At 32.5% G+C, this 12,597-nt stretch overlaps 1 long non-coding RNA gene across 5 annotated transcripts; it reads right to left on the bottom strand.

Annotated features, from left to right (window-relative positions):
• Nucleotides 1–231: 231 nt before the first annotated feature.
• Nucleotides 232–12,000, bottom strand: LOC149167887 (uncharacterized). 5 transcript variants are annotated; one of them, XR_016260973.1, is made up of 6 exons: nt 11,686–12,000; nt 1,402–11,577; nt 1,180–1,292; nt 990–1,057; nt 623–659; nt 232–519 (listed from the first exon to the last, which is right to left on the bottom strand). It is a non-coding gene; the product is annotated as an uncharacterized LOC149167887 (long non-coding RNA). The 5 variants fall into 5 exon arrangements; XR_016260974.1 differs by having other exon boundaries at nt 1,180–1,775; nt 11,465–11,577; nt 11,686–11,985; XR_016260975.1 differs by having other exon boundaries at nt 974–1,057; nt 1,180–11,577.
• Nucleotides 12,001–12,597: the final 597 nt, after the last annotated feature.

Here is a 12,597-nt window from a genome sequence, read left to right as displayed (position 1 = left end):
AACTAATGATATATACATATATATATACTAAACCAAATTTTAAAATAACTCTGAAGATTTTCTGTATGGAATTTCCCCAAAAAATTACTAAATGTTTCCCCATTCGGTCAAAACATTAAAATACACAGATAACACCTTAGATTAATATTCAGAACTAATAATGTTCTCTTTAGAAAATTAAAAAGACCTTTAAAACAGTACACAACTTTTGAATGAGTAGAAACCCTGTCATAAAACAAATATTCCCTCAGTTTGGGAAATCGTATTCTCTTGACAAATGAAAAAAATAAGTTTAAAAACAAACTAACAAAAGCTATAATTATTGTCTTTATATATATAATTATTGTCTTTATATATATATAACTCTCCCTTCCCATTGAGGAGCTAGTGGGTTTGAAGGGTTTTCCAACCAGGGGAAGGCACAATTCAAATATTAAAATTAAAAACCTAGAAAAAGAATCCAATTCCCATTAACGTTGTTGTACTAGCTTACTCTGGAGCAAATCAAATAGTGAATCCCTATCACAAACAAAACAAAAAATCGTATATGTTACAGTTGGGTCTGTAAAAATAATGAATGTACGAACTGAAGATTCTATTCAATTGTTGAAAAGAACATTACCTTGTATGGTCTATGGGACATCTCCGAAAAAAATTATCTGCATAGCAAAGAGGAGAAGAATGGTTAAAGGGGAAAAACGAGAAATCAAATAAATATATAAGGGATTATTTAGGGTTATAAACATAAAAATAAGCAAGAAAAGAATGAGGAAAAGAATATTTTATTATGGCACATAGATATTAAGCCTATAATATTTGCAACTATTGGGAATGAGAATTAAAGAGAGGAAAGTAAAAGTAAAAGAAAAATTCTACATAACAAGCTCAGTACATTTCAAATAGATAAAAAGGAAAAGAATGATTTGGTATATAAAACCTAGAATCACCATGAAATGAATTTTGACACAAATACAATAAATGAATAGTACCCTTCTTGTAGCAGGGTAAACCCTAGGGTTTGAAGCAGAAGAAAAGCCCTCCCTCGTAACCCTAGCAGCTTTAGAAATATTCTAAAAAAATTAAACGATAACCGAACAAGAGTAAAAGTAATTTTACGACCAAATGTCTTCGAATGCAAAGAAAAATGTTTCCACAACTAAAATACTTGAAACTAGTTACCTGATTTTGGGTTCCAGGAATGAATTGGAGGAATCACTCACAATTCCTCCTCAAGAATTTATGTGAATGCAAAGATTTGTTATCTCAAGACTTAGGAAACCTCCCTGGAAAACCTGCAAGAACACAAACGGTAGCACTTGACATGTATTTATACTATTTTAACTATAATTTCATCTTTAAGAAAAAATGGAGTACACAACCACTGTGAGTATCAATTCTTACCTTTGAAAAGAATGTTGACACATATCAGACAGAAACAATTTCCACTCGACATAACGTAGATTCAATTGCCATTGTGTGACAAATGGAGACAACATGCCTAAGGAAGGTAACTTGAATACACTTGTTGGTATAGTGCCGACGAAAATGGTGGACGCTATAAAAAACCATAGTTGTCGAAGCAGCATAACCAAAGAAGGGCGAATGAGAAATGAAATGGCACAAGAAGGACCAAGCAAGGTCATTAACCAATGTTGAAACCCTAATTGAAATTTGGTCGTTTATTCAACAGCTATCCATCTGAATCGTTGGTTGAGTCAATAAAGTATTATACACGTGGCAAGTAGGACGATCTTCACGCTTGAATATAGAACAATCTAGAAGCATTTTGATAGCAAATATAATTCAGACAATATTTGAATAATACCACATTGAAAAGGAAACAATGAAACCAATGTATATATATATATATAAGTCAAGAAAATTCCTCAAGGAGAACTTGTTGCATACATTGGTGAACCATTAAAGTATTACAAATATTAAGATGGTTGATGTTTAGTAGAAAATTCATGAATAAGTGTCCATGTCAACATTGTAAACATACCCAATAATGTGGATCAGACTATGGTCCATCTTTCACAAGAGAACTTTATGATAGACCAAGAAGCAATATACCACATGTATTATCTAAACGTTAAGAAATCCATATAAATATTTACAAGTTTAGTTCTTTGTAAAAGAAAAAAAGTCTAATTATGATAGACCAAGAAGCAATATACCACATGTATTATCTAAACGTTAAGAAATCCATATAAATATTTACAAGTTTAGTTCTTTGTAAAAGAAAAAAAAGTCTAATATTAAGATAGTGTGATAGTTTAAATGGGGCATTGTGGTGTAGATAAGCATTGTATTATTATGTGGTATTGTTATTTAGATTCATTTAAGATAGTGTGATAGTTTAAATGGGGCATTGTGGTGTAGATAAGCATTGTATTATTATGTGGTATTGTTATTTAGATTCATTTACATATGAATAGAACCATTGTCTTGATAGAATTTTGTGAACAAAAATTACATTTTGGACTATATAGTTAGTATGTGAATAAAAGATTTTTGGTAGAAATTTCAAAAAGTTGGTTCTGTAGAAATTTTGAATAATATGACACTTATTCACAGAGATTATCCTGATTATACACTATTTGCGGAATGCATGCATAATACATAACCTCCTTTACGTTGATCATCAATTTGCGGAATCAAAAACAATCACATGCGCACATTGAAACATCAATCACACATATCAACACAGTATGTACTGGGGAAAGCATACAGCCGAAAACCCCCAACTATCGATATATTATAACGATAGAGAACATGTAACAATACATAGTACAATACTCCTCACAAGTACTCAATATTATCTCCACCTGCTACACACAAACTAGCTCAGATCTGAATCAAGTCACAGGTTCAAATCTCCTCCACTGTTTCCCTGCCTCTACTGCGCAATCCAATGTGTGAATAGGAATGATCCAAGCTCGTTGTCCCTTAGCTTGTACTGCGCAATCCTCATTGGCAATCTCAATCATTGATTGTGCAAATCTCATGCACAGCTATAGTCACAACTGATAGTAGTCTCCACCTCTAACACCTATCTCCACTGAACTGTCCATGCACTGAGCTAACTGATGTATTCTTTAGTTGCTTTATGAGTTAATAATTAGTGAATTAATTAATAATTAATTCACATCACTCATCACTAGTGTATTTGCAGTTAGACTAAATACAACTAGTTCAACTAAGTCAAACTAAACACAACTCCATCAACTCCTCAATCAACTCCACCAAACTCAATCACTTGAGTTCTAACTGAAGTCCATCATGCAATAGCTCAACTAACCCATAAGAAAAGCATATTTCCTTCTGGCAGTTGCATGTGCCACATCCGTAGCTCGAACTGAAGTGCTCCAAGAGGATAAGATAATGTTTATAGTCCAAATATTATTAAGAGCTAATAATATTCGACTGTTCTATTTTTAGACTGGCAGTTTAAAAATAGACTCCGCCCATATGTCTAAAAATAAAAGTCCATCTATTTTTACCAACATGACCAATCATCCACAAATAGCATCCTGCAACTCATAGACCATGATCCATATGTCTAAAAATAGACTTTGCGCCAAAAATAGCCTGCGGGCCCACTTAGTGAAGGCAACTCCTCTCCACTAAGCTCCATCATCTTGTTGCATTTTCAACAGGTTTTCAATACAAATTTTTCAAATACTAGCATAAGAGTGATAAGGAAATGACTTCTATAATAATTGTATTATTACACAATGAATTTTGGAATTGCTAAGACTAACTATCGATCCATAGACTGATAACTATTAAAAGTGAAGATTTAGTGATAAGTTGATCTTAAACAAAAAATAGTATGGAAAATGAGGGTCTTTACAAGTGGTATCAGAGCTATTGTAACAAAATTGGGCCTCTTTTGGGCCCTGAAACTGAAATAGTTACTTGTCATGAACAGATTACATAAAGAACTAAAAAGTTGAAAGATGGCGAAAGACAAAATCATGTAAGATCACCAAGGGTTGATGCAGAACATGACATTGAATTAGGAATGGTTGGGGGAGGAACCAGCAACGCAGAAAGATAAGGTTGAATTATTGGAAGTGATAAGGACTTTAAAAACAGATCTAGATGATATTAAGGAAAACCATGAAAGGTTGGTCAATGCTAGAGAGGAGCAAGAGGAGATCAATGGGTGCCTATTAAGGAAATTGGAAAATGAGAAAATCAATAAAAAGACTCTGGAAAAGATCAAGGAGTAAATCTATTAGCACCTCAAGCAGAACCAACTCAATAACTTCTAGTGACAGCCAAAAAAACGGGTCTAGTGATGAGGAAGAATAGAAATCCAATAGCAACACCTCTTTACTCAAGAAAATGAGATCATCCTCTCAATTACATGGAGATTTTAATAAAATCAAACCTCCCGAGTTTGATGGTGAACCTGAGGAAGGAGCAGAAGCATGGCTCCTCAATATGTCTAAATACTTCGAAATATATCATTATCCAAGTAACATTAAGGCAAGACTAGCAACTTACCAGTTGACCAGTAAGGTAGCCTAAACGTGGTAATAAAATAAGGTTGTCAAAATAATCTGAAGCGAGAATTTAACTTGGAAATTGTTCAAGAAAAAAATTAAAAAGAAATACTTCACTGAGAGGTATTTTGATGAAAAAGCTAGGGAGTTTCATGAGTTGAAACTAAGACAACTTAACATGGATGAGTTTGTTAACAAATTCATGAGTCTATTAAGATATGTTCCCTACTTGAAAGAGGAGAAAGAAAAAATCCAAAGATCTGTTAGATGCCTACCTTTCTCTTATAGAGAAATATTTGAGTTTGATCAACCAAAAATAATGGATGAAACCATTAGAAAATCTAAACTATGTTTTAATCACAGTAAGCAAAAGGGGGAAAGTTATAAATGATGGGTGACAAAGAAACTTGATCAATTTAACATCAAGAGAAAGGGGTTTAAAAATCCCACTTTTACGAAAAGTGTGCAAGGGAACTACAACAGAAATTTTAATCATCATAAAAGTGTTAGGTATAAAGGAGGATCTGTTACAAGAAACAAAAATTTCAGTGAGTCGGTAAAACCGCCTATTAAATGTTGGAGTTGTGATGAAAACCATATGTGGAGAGATTGTCCACAAAATCCATTAAAGAAGAATAACATCAAATAATGTTCAGGGAGCATCCACTGTAAATGATGTTGCCTATAACATACCCAAAATCAACGTTGCATTTGATGGGAGGCAAGCAGATCATCAATCAACCATGGTTGAAGTTCAAGCTAAAATCTCTGATAAAAATTGTGTTTGTACTCATAGATCCCTTATCTACATTAAGTTATGTTTCCCCTGAAATCTCTGATAAAAATTGTGTTTGTACTCATAGATCCCTTATCTACATTAAGTTATGTTTCCCCTGTTGTAGTTGAAAAGTGTAAACTTAGAAAAGAAAAACAATCCAAGCCCTGGTTAGTCTAGTTGGCCATAGGAACTAAGAGAAAAGTGACTGAAATTAGTAAGAACTACACAATAAATTTGAATGGAATGCAAACTACCCTCAATTTAAACATCTTACCATTGGAATCTTATGATATCCTTCTAGGAACGGACTAGTCAGAAGCACATAAAGTGATATTAAACTACTTGGAAAAGTATTTTACCTATTCTTTTTAAGAAGGAAAAGTTTATATGGTTCAAGGGATTCCAAGAAAAAAATTGTTAAACAAATTTTTCCTATACATATGAAAAAATATGTCAAAAAAGGGTGTCATATGTTTACAGTCCAGGTAACAAGATTTGTCTGAAAATAAATAACAACCATTATTAGAACAATATATTGCATTAGAACAGTTCAAGGATGTATTTCCAGAAGAAATACCAAGACTTCATCCAAGGAGGGATATTGACTTTACCATTGATCATATACCTAGTGTTGTTCCAGTGTCCAAGGCCCCATACAAGATGAGTGTTCCTGAACAAATGGAGTTGAAGATTCAATTACTGGAATTATTGGAAAAAAAGTACATAAGACCAAGTGTGTCTCCTTGGGAAGCACCAGTGTTATTTGTGAAAAAGAAAGATGAAACATTGAAGTTGTGCACAGGTTATAGATGGTTGAATAAGATGACTATTAAAAATAAATACCCCTTGCAAAGAATGGATGAGTGATTTGATCAAGTTAGAGGAGCTTCCATATTCTCTAAAATTGAGCGAAGATCGGAATATCATCAAATCAAGATTAGGGATGAAGACATACACAAGACAATGTTTCGCACACATTATGGACATTATGAATTTGTAGTGTTCCATTTGGGTTGATTAATGCACTTTCTACATTCATGTCTCTCATGAACAATGTACAAAGGTCATTTCTAAATAAGTTTGTAAGTTTCTTTATAGACAATATTGTGGTATACTCAAGGAGTAAGGAGTAGCATGACCAAGATTTGAAGATGGTCCTTCAAACTCTAAGAGACACTGAAGTATATGCAAAGTTCAACGAATGTTCATTTTACCAGCAACAAATTCATATCTAAGACGTATAATATCATAAGGAATTGTTGTAGATCTTGAGAAGATAAAGCAATAATGGAATGGCCAGCACCTAAGAATGTGAAAAAAGTTAGGTCTTCTATGGAAATCAGAGGCCACTATAGGAGATAATGGAAGGGTTTTCTAAACTTGCATACTGAGTCACTAGTATACAAAAGAAGTGGATCAAATTTGAGTGGAGTTGGAAGTGTCAATATAGTTTTGAAAATCTTAAACAACTTTTGACCTTAGCTCCAATTTTAAAATTGGTTGATCCCAACAAGGGATTTGTGGTGTGCAAAGATGCAAGTAAAGAAGGTTTAGGGGGAGTTTTGATGCAAGATGGTCATGTTTTCTGTTATGAGTCTACAAAACTAAAAGAACATGAGAAAAAATATGCTACTCATGATCTAGAGTTAATAGCAATTATTCATTCATTGAAGATGTAGAGACATTATCTAATAGGGAGAAGATTTCAATTAAGGACAGATAATGTTAGTCTCAAATACTTATTTAATCAGCGAAATTTAAATGTTAGACAAGCCAGATGGTTAGCATTTATTAGTGAGTATTCATATCAAAGAAAAGGAAAACAAAATTGAAAATGCCTTAAGCAGAAAACTTAATCATATTTTTGCTACATCAGCAATTAGTTGGTTAACAAATTTGGTAGAAAAAGTCAAAATGGGGATTGTCATTCCTTCTATCTAGCCCAGGTAATAACATTCCTTCCCATGGTTCTGTAGCGATAGAGGTTGAGGTATCTGATTATTCTGTAGAGGGAGAATCCTCCGACCTTTGAAACAATTGCAAACTTCAATTTAGAATATCTGAAAATTAAAGAAAAGGTGCAAAAAACTGATAAACTAGAGGGAAAGATGATTTTTCAGTTAAAAACCAAGATTTATTATTGTTTAAAATCATAATTTACATACCTAATGACATAAATCTGAGAAATTTTCTTAGATTAGCGGCATAAAAGACCAACAGTTGGTCATCTTGGTTACAAAATGTTGATCATTGTACTAAGAAAGGATTTTTATTGGCTAAATATGAAAAATGAAATAGTTGAATATGTAGCAAGATGTCTTGAATGCCAGCAAGTTGAAGCATCGCATCAATATGATGTTGGTTTGTTGGAACCACTATCCATTCCATAATGAAAATGGGAAACCATTTCAATGGATTTCATCACCAGGTTGCCAAAAATAAGGAAACAACATGATTCCATTATGGTTGTGATTGACGAACTTATTACAACAACACATCTCATTCCAATTAAATCCACTTCTAAGGCCATAATTATTGCAGATATTTTCATGAGGGAAATTTTTAGGCTTCATGGGGTACTTAAGGTTATGATTTCAAATAGAGATGCAAAGTTCACCTCCAAGTTTTGGAAGGGATTATTTGAAAATATGGGAACTAAGTTAAACTTTAGTACATCTTATCATCCTCAAAATAATGGTCAAATAGAAAGGACCAATCAGCTAATAAAAGACATGCTAAGGATGTATGTGAAAGACAAACAAACTAAATGGGAGGACTATTTGCATTTAGCTAAATTTGCCTATAACAATGAATATCAAACTTCTATAAAAGTGAGTCCTTTTGAAGTCATGTATAGAAGAAGATGCAAGGTACCATTAAGTTGGGATCATCCTAAAGACAAATTGGTATTAGGACCAATGTTAAGGGAAATGGAAGAGATAGTCAAGAAAGTTAAACAAAATTTGAAAATAGTCCAAGATTGCCAGAAAAGCTATGCAAGCTTGAAAAGAACTCAGAAGGAATTTAATGTGGAAGATCATGTGTACTTGAAGGTCGAGCCTAAGAAGACTTGGGAGTTGTGCTAAGTTATCTCCTAGATATTGTGGGCCCTTTGAGGTGTTAGCTAGAGTTGGACCTGTTACTTATCAACTAGCCTTACCAGTCAATATTAAGATTCATAAAGTAATTCATGTTTCATTATTGAAGAAGTATGTACATGATCCATCTCATGTGATTAATTGGCATGTTGTACAGGTGGAACCAGAGGGAGAGTTCCTAGCAAAACCACTGTGTATTCTAGACCTCAGGGTGGTTACACTCCGTAATAGAGATCTAGTGCAGTTGAAGGTTCAATGGAAACATTTCACTCGAGAGGAAGGAACTTGGGAGTTAGAGGATGCTTTCAAGGAATTTTATCCTTCTATGTTTTGAAAAGAATTTTGAAATGATTTCCAGGAAGAAAGTATTGATTGGGACATTGGGATGGTGTCAAATTTAATCAGGGGAGGATGTGATATTGGTCAGCGTAATGATGTGTTTTGTAAATAAGTGTGCACAAGTTTATTTTTTCTTTTATTTAGTTAAGTATGCTACATGAAATAGTAAGACATTTTAATTATGAGTGATTCATTATTGATACTAGTTGTTTGAAAATTTGTATTTATATTTTATTTTGTAAATAAAGACAAAAAATTAGGAAATTAATGACCAAGTATATATGGCTGAAAGAGGAAAAATTTTGCACTTTAATTATGAAAAATTATCATTTATCCATCAGCAAGTCCTAGGCATCTATTATGGGTGATTAGATTTAACTTTGAATTTATGATATTGGCTAATTAAATGTTTCCTAGAAGACATAAAATTGTCGTCAAGAGTGGGAAACACGAGCTCATTAATGAGAAATTAACTACTTTCCACTTGTTGATGAGGTGGAGACAATTAATAACCACCCAAAAAGTGGTGGATAGATAATATCTCTGTGATTTTACTTTCTTTTGTCTCACAATTTCTAAGAGCAGAATTGAAGAGACTTAAGAGAAGCAGTAAGTAATAGACATAAGGGGAATTGCAAGCCTAGTTTGCTCAGGAGGACCAATAAATGTTGTGTAAAAGTTGGGAGGATCCAAATACTTGATTCTTAATTTCCCAGGAAAAATATTCAAGTCGATGCTTCTAACTCTTGTATTTTCTTATTAGTATTCAAACGGAAATTGTTTACTCTTTTTCTGTCTAGTTTACTATTTTCTCAATTAGAATGAAGAATGGAAACGTAGAATTAATATGATGCCAATATTGCGCATTGAGTATCTTTATGTTTTACGTTTGTATGAGTTAGTAATTAAGAAAGAGAAATTATATGACAGAAGGAACAATTTTCAACATAAAGACACAGTTTTAACTTAGTAGAGGAGTATATTGTATATGTATGTATACAATAATTGTATGTTGTATGAAAATAAAAAAAATAATTGGAATAAACCTGTAGTCAAAAATAATTACAAAGAAATAATCGTAAAAGTATAAGAGATCGTGAAAATATACGAGTTTCCTTTATACACTAGAATAAACCCAATTATGTCAAATCTCGTTATAAGTATGCACCCATAAACATACATTTCACTGTGTCCATGAACAATGTCATAGAGGAAAAACTTAAAAGATAGCGTATATTTATATTGAACATCCAGAGAAAAAAAAAAAATATATATATATATATATATATATAAAAAGAGATACTATAATCACTATAATCATATGTGTGTATTAGAAAGTGCATATACAATGATTAATCACAATAAGAACCCTTTGATGTAGAGACAATAAAGAGATACTATAATCGTATGTGTGTATCAGAAAGTGCATATACAATTATTAATCACAATAAGGACCCTTGATGTAGAGACAAAAGGGAATGATTTGGAAACACAATGAAATATATATATATTAAACCATAGTTTAAAAAAACTTGGAATATTTTCTCTTTGAGATGTTCGCTCAGAAAAAATAATGAATATTTCCTAACAAAATAAATGGTGAAGCTATTCAGTCAAAACATTAAAATACATATATAACACCGTAGAGAAATATTCAGAACTAATGATGTTTTCTTTAGAAAATTAAAAAGATCTTATAAAACAGTGCATAATTTTGAATGAGTAGAAAGTGTGTCATAAAACAAATATTCCGTCAATTTGGGAAATTGTATTCTCTTGACAGGAGACGAAATAAGATTAAAAACAAACTAACATACGCTCTATATATATATATTCCCTCGATTTGGGAAATTGTATTCTCTTGATAGGTGACGAAATAAGATTAAAAACAAATTAACAGGAGCTCTATATATGTGTGCGTGTGTGCGTAACTCGACATTTTCACATTGAGAAGTAACAGGTTCGAAGGGTTTTCCAACCCGGAGAAGGCACAATTCGAATATTAAAACTAAAAACCCAGAAAAAGACTCTAATTCCCAGTAACGTTGTTGTAATAGCACACTTTGGAGCAAATTAAATAGTGAATACCTATCACAAATAGAATAGAACATTGTATATGTTATTGTTGGGTCTGTAAAACTGATTAATGTACGAACTAAATATTTTATTCAAATGTGGAAACAGAACGTTACCTTGTATGGTCTCTGAGACATCTCTAGAAAAACTCCTTTGCATAACGAAGAGGAGAACGATTAAAGGGAAAAATGAAAAATCAAATAAATATATAAGGTAATATTAAGGGTTATAACCAGAAAATAAGAAAACAATGAGGAAAAGAATGTTTTATTATGGCACATAGACATTAAGCTTAGAATCTTTGCAACTATCTGGAATGAGAATTGAAGAGATGAAAGTAACAGTAAAAGAAAATATCTACATAATAGCCTCAGTCCATTTCGAGTAGCTAAAAAGGAAAAGAATGATTTGGTAGATAAAACCTGGAATCACCATGAATGGATTTTGACACAAATACAATAAATGAATAGTACCCTTCTTGTAGCAAGGTAAACCCTAGGGTTTGAAGCGAAGAAAAAACCCTTCCTTGTAACCCTATCAGCTTTAGAAATATTCTGAAAAATTTAAACGATAATCGAACGAGGGTAAAAGTAATTTTACATCCAAATGTCTTCAAAGCAAAGAACTTTTCCATAACGAAAATAATTGAAATTAGTTACCTAGTTTTGGGTTCCAAGAACGAACTAGAGGAATCACTTACACTTCCTCTCAGAGAATTTATGTGAATGCAAAGATTTGTTACCTCAAGACTTAGGAAACATCCCTAGAAAACCTACGAGAAGACAAATGATAGCGTCATACATGTATTTATACTATTTAAATTATAACTTCATCTTTAAAAAAATTGGGGTACACAACTACGGTGAGAGTTAATTCTTACCTTCGAAAAGGATGTTGGCGCATCTCGAGCAGAAACAATTTCCACTTAACAGAATGCAGTGTCAACTGCCACTATGTGACAAATGGAGGCAGCGTGGCTACGGAAGGTAACTTGAATACACCAATTCGTATGGTGCCGAGGAAAATGGTAGATGTCGTTGCAAACGAGAATGAAAACCCTAGCTACAGAAGCCTCATAACCAAAGAAGGGCGAATGAGAAATGAAATGGCATAATAGTAACCAAGCAAGGTCATTAACCAACCTTGAAACCCTAATTGCAATTTGGTTGTTTATTCAACAGTGGTCAATCTGAGTCGTTGGTTGAGTCAACATAGTACTGTACACGTGGCAAGTGGATGATCTTCTCGCTTGACTGTAGAGCAATCTAGAAGAATTATGATAGCACATATAATTCAGATAATATTTGAATAATACCACATCGAAAAGGAAACAATGAAACCAATACATTACATAGGTCTATTATCATAATTCAAAGTCAAGAAATTTCCTCAAGGAGGACGTGTTGCATACATTGGTGAACCATTAAAGTATTAAAATGTTAAGATGGTTGATGTATAGTAGAAAATTCACAAATAAGCATCCATGTCAACATTGTAAACATACCCAATAATGTGGATCGGACTATGGTCCATATTTTTTAATAAAGGTCGCAAGAGAACCTTATGATAAACCAAGAAGCAATATACCACATGTATTATCCAAATGTTAAGAAAGTCGTATAAATATTTATATGTTGAGAACCTTATGATAAACCAAGAAACAATATACCACATGTATTATCCAAATGTTAAGAAAACCATATAAACTTTATGATAAACGAAGAAACAATATACCACATGTATTATCCAAATCTTAAGAAAGCCATATAAATATTTATATGTTCTTTTGTTT

The sequence above is a fragment of the Pinus tabuliformis genome, chromosome 5_1, assembly GCF_031772625.1.
Source record: "Pinus tabuliformis cultivar Carrire ecotype Pingquan chromosome 5_1, CPIR1, whole genome shotgun sequence".
Taxonomy (NCBI): Eukaryota; Viridiplantae; Streptophyta; class Pinopsida; order Pinales; family Pinaceae; genus Pinus; species Pinus tabuliformis.
This window is presented reverse-complemented; position numbering and strand designations above follow the sequence as displayed.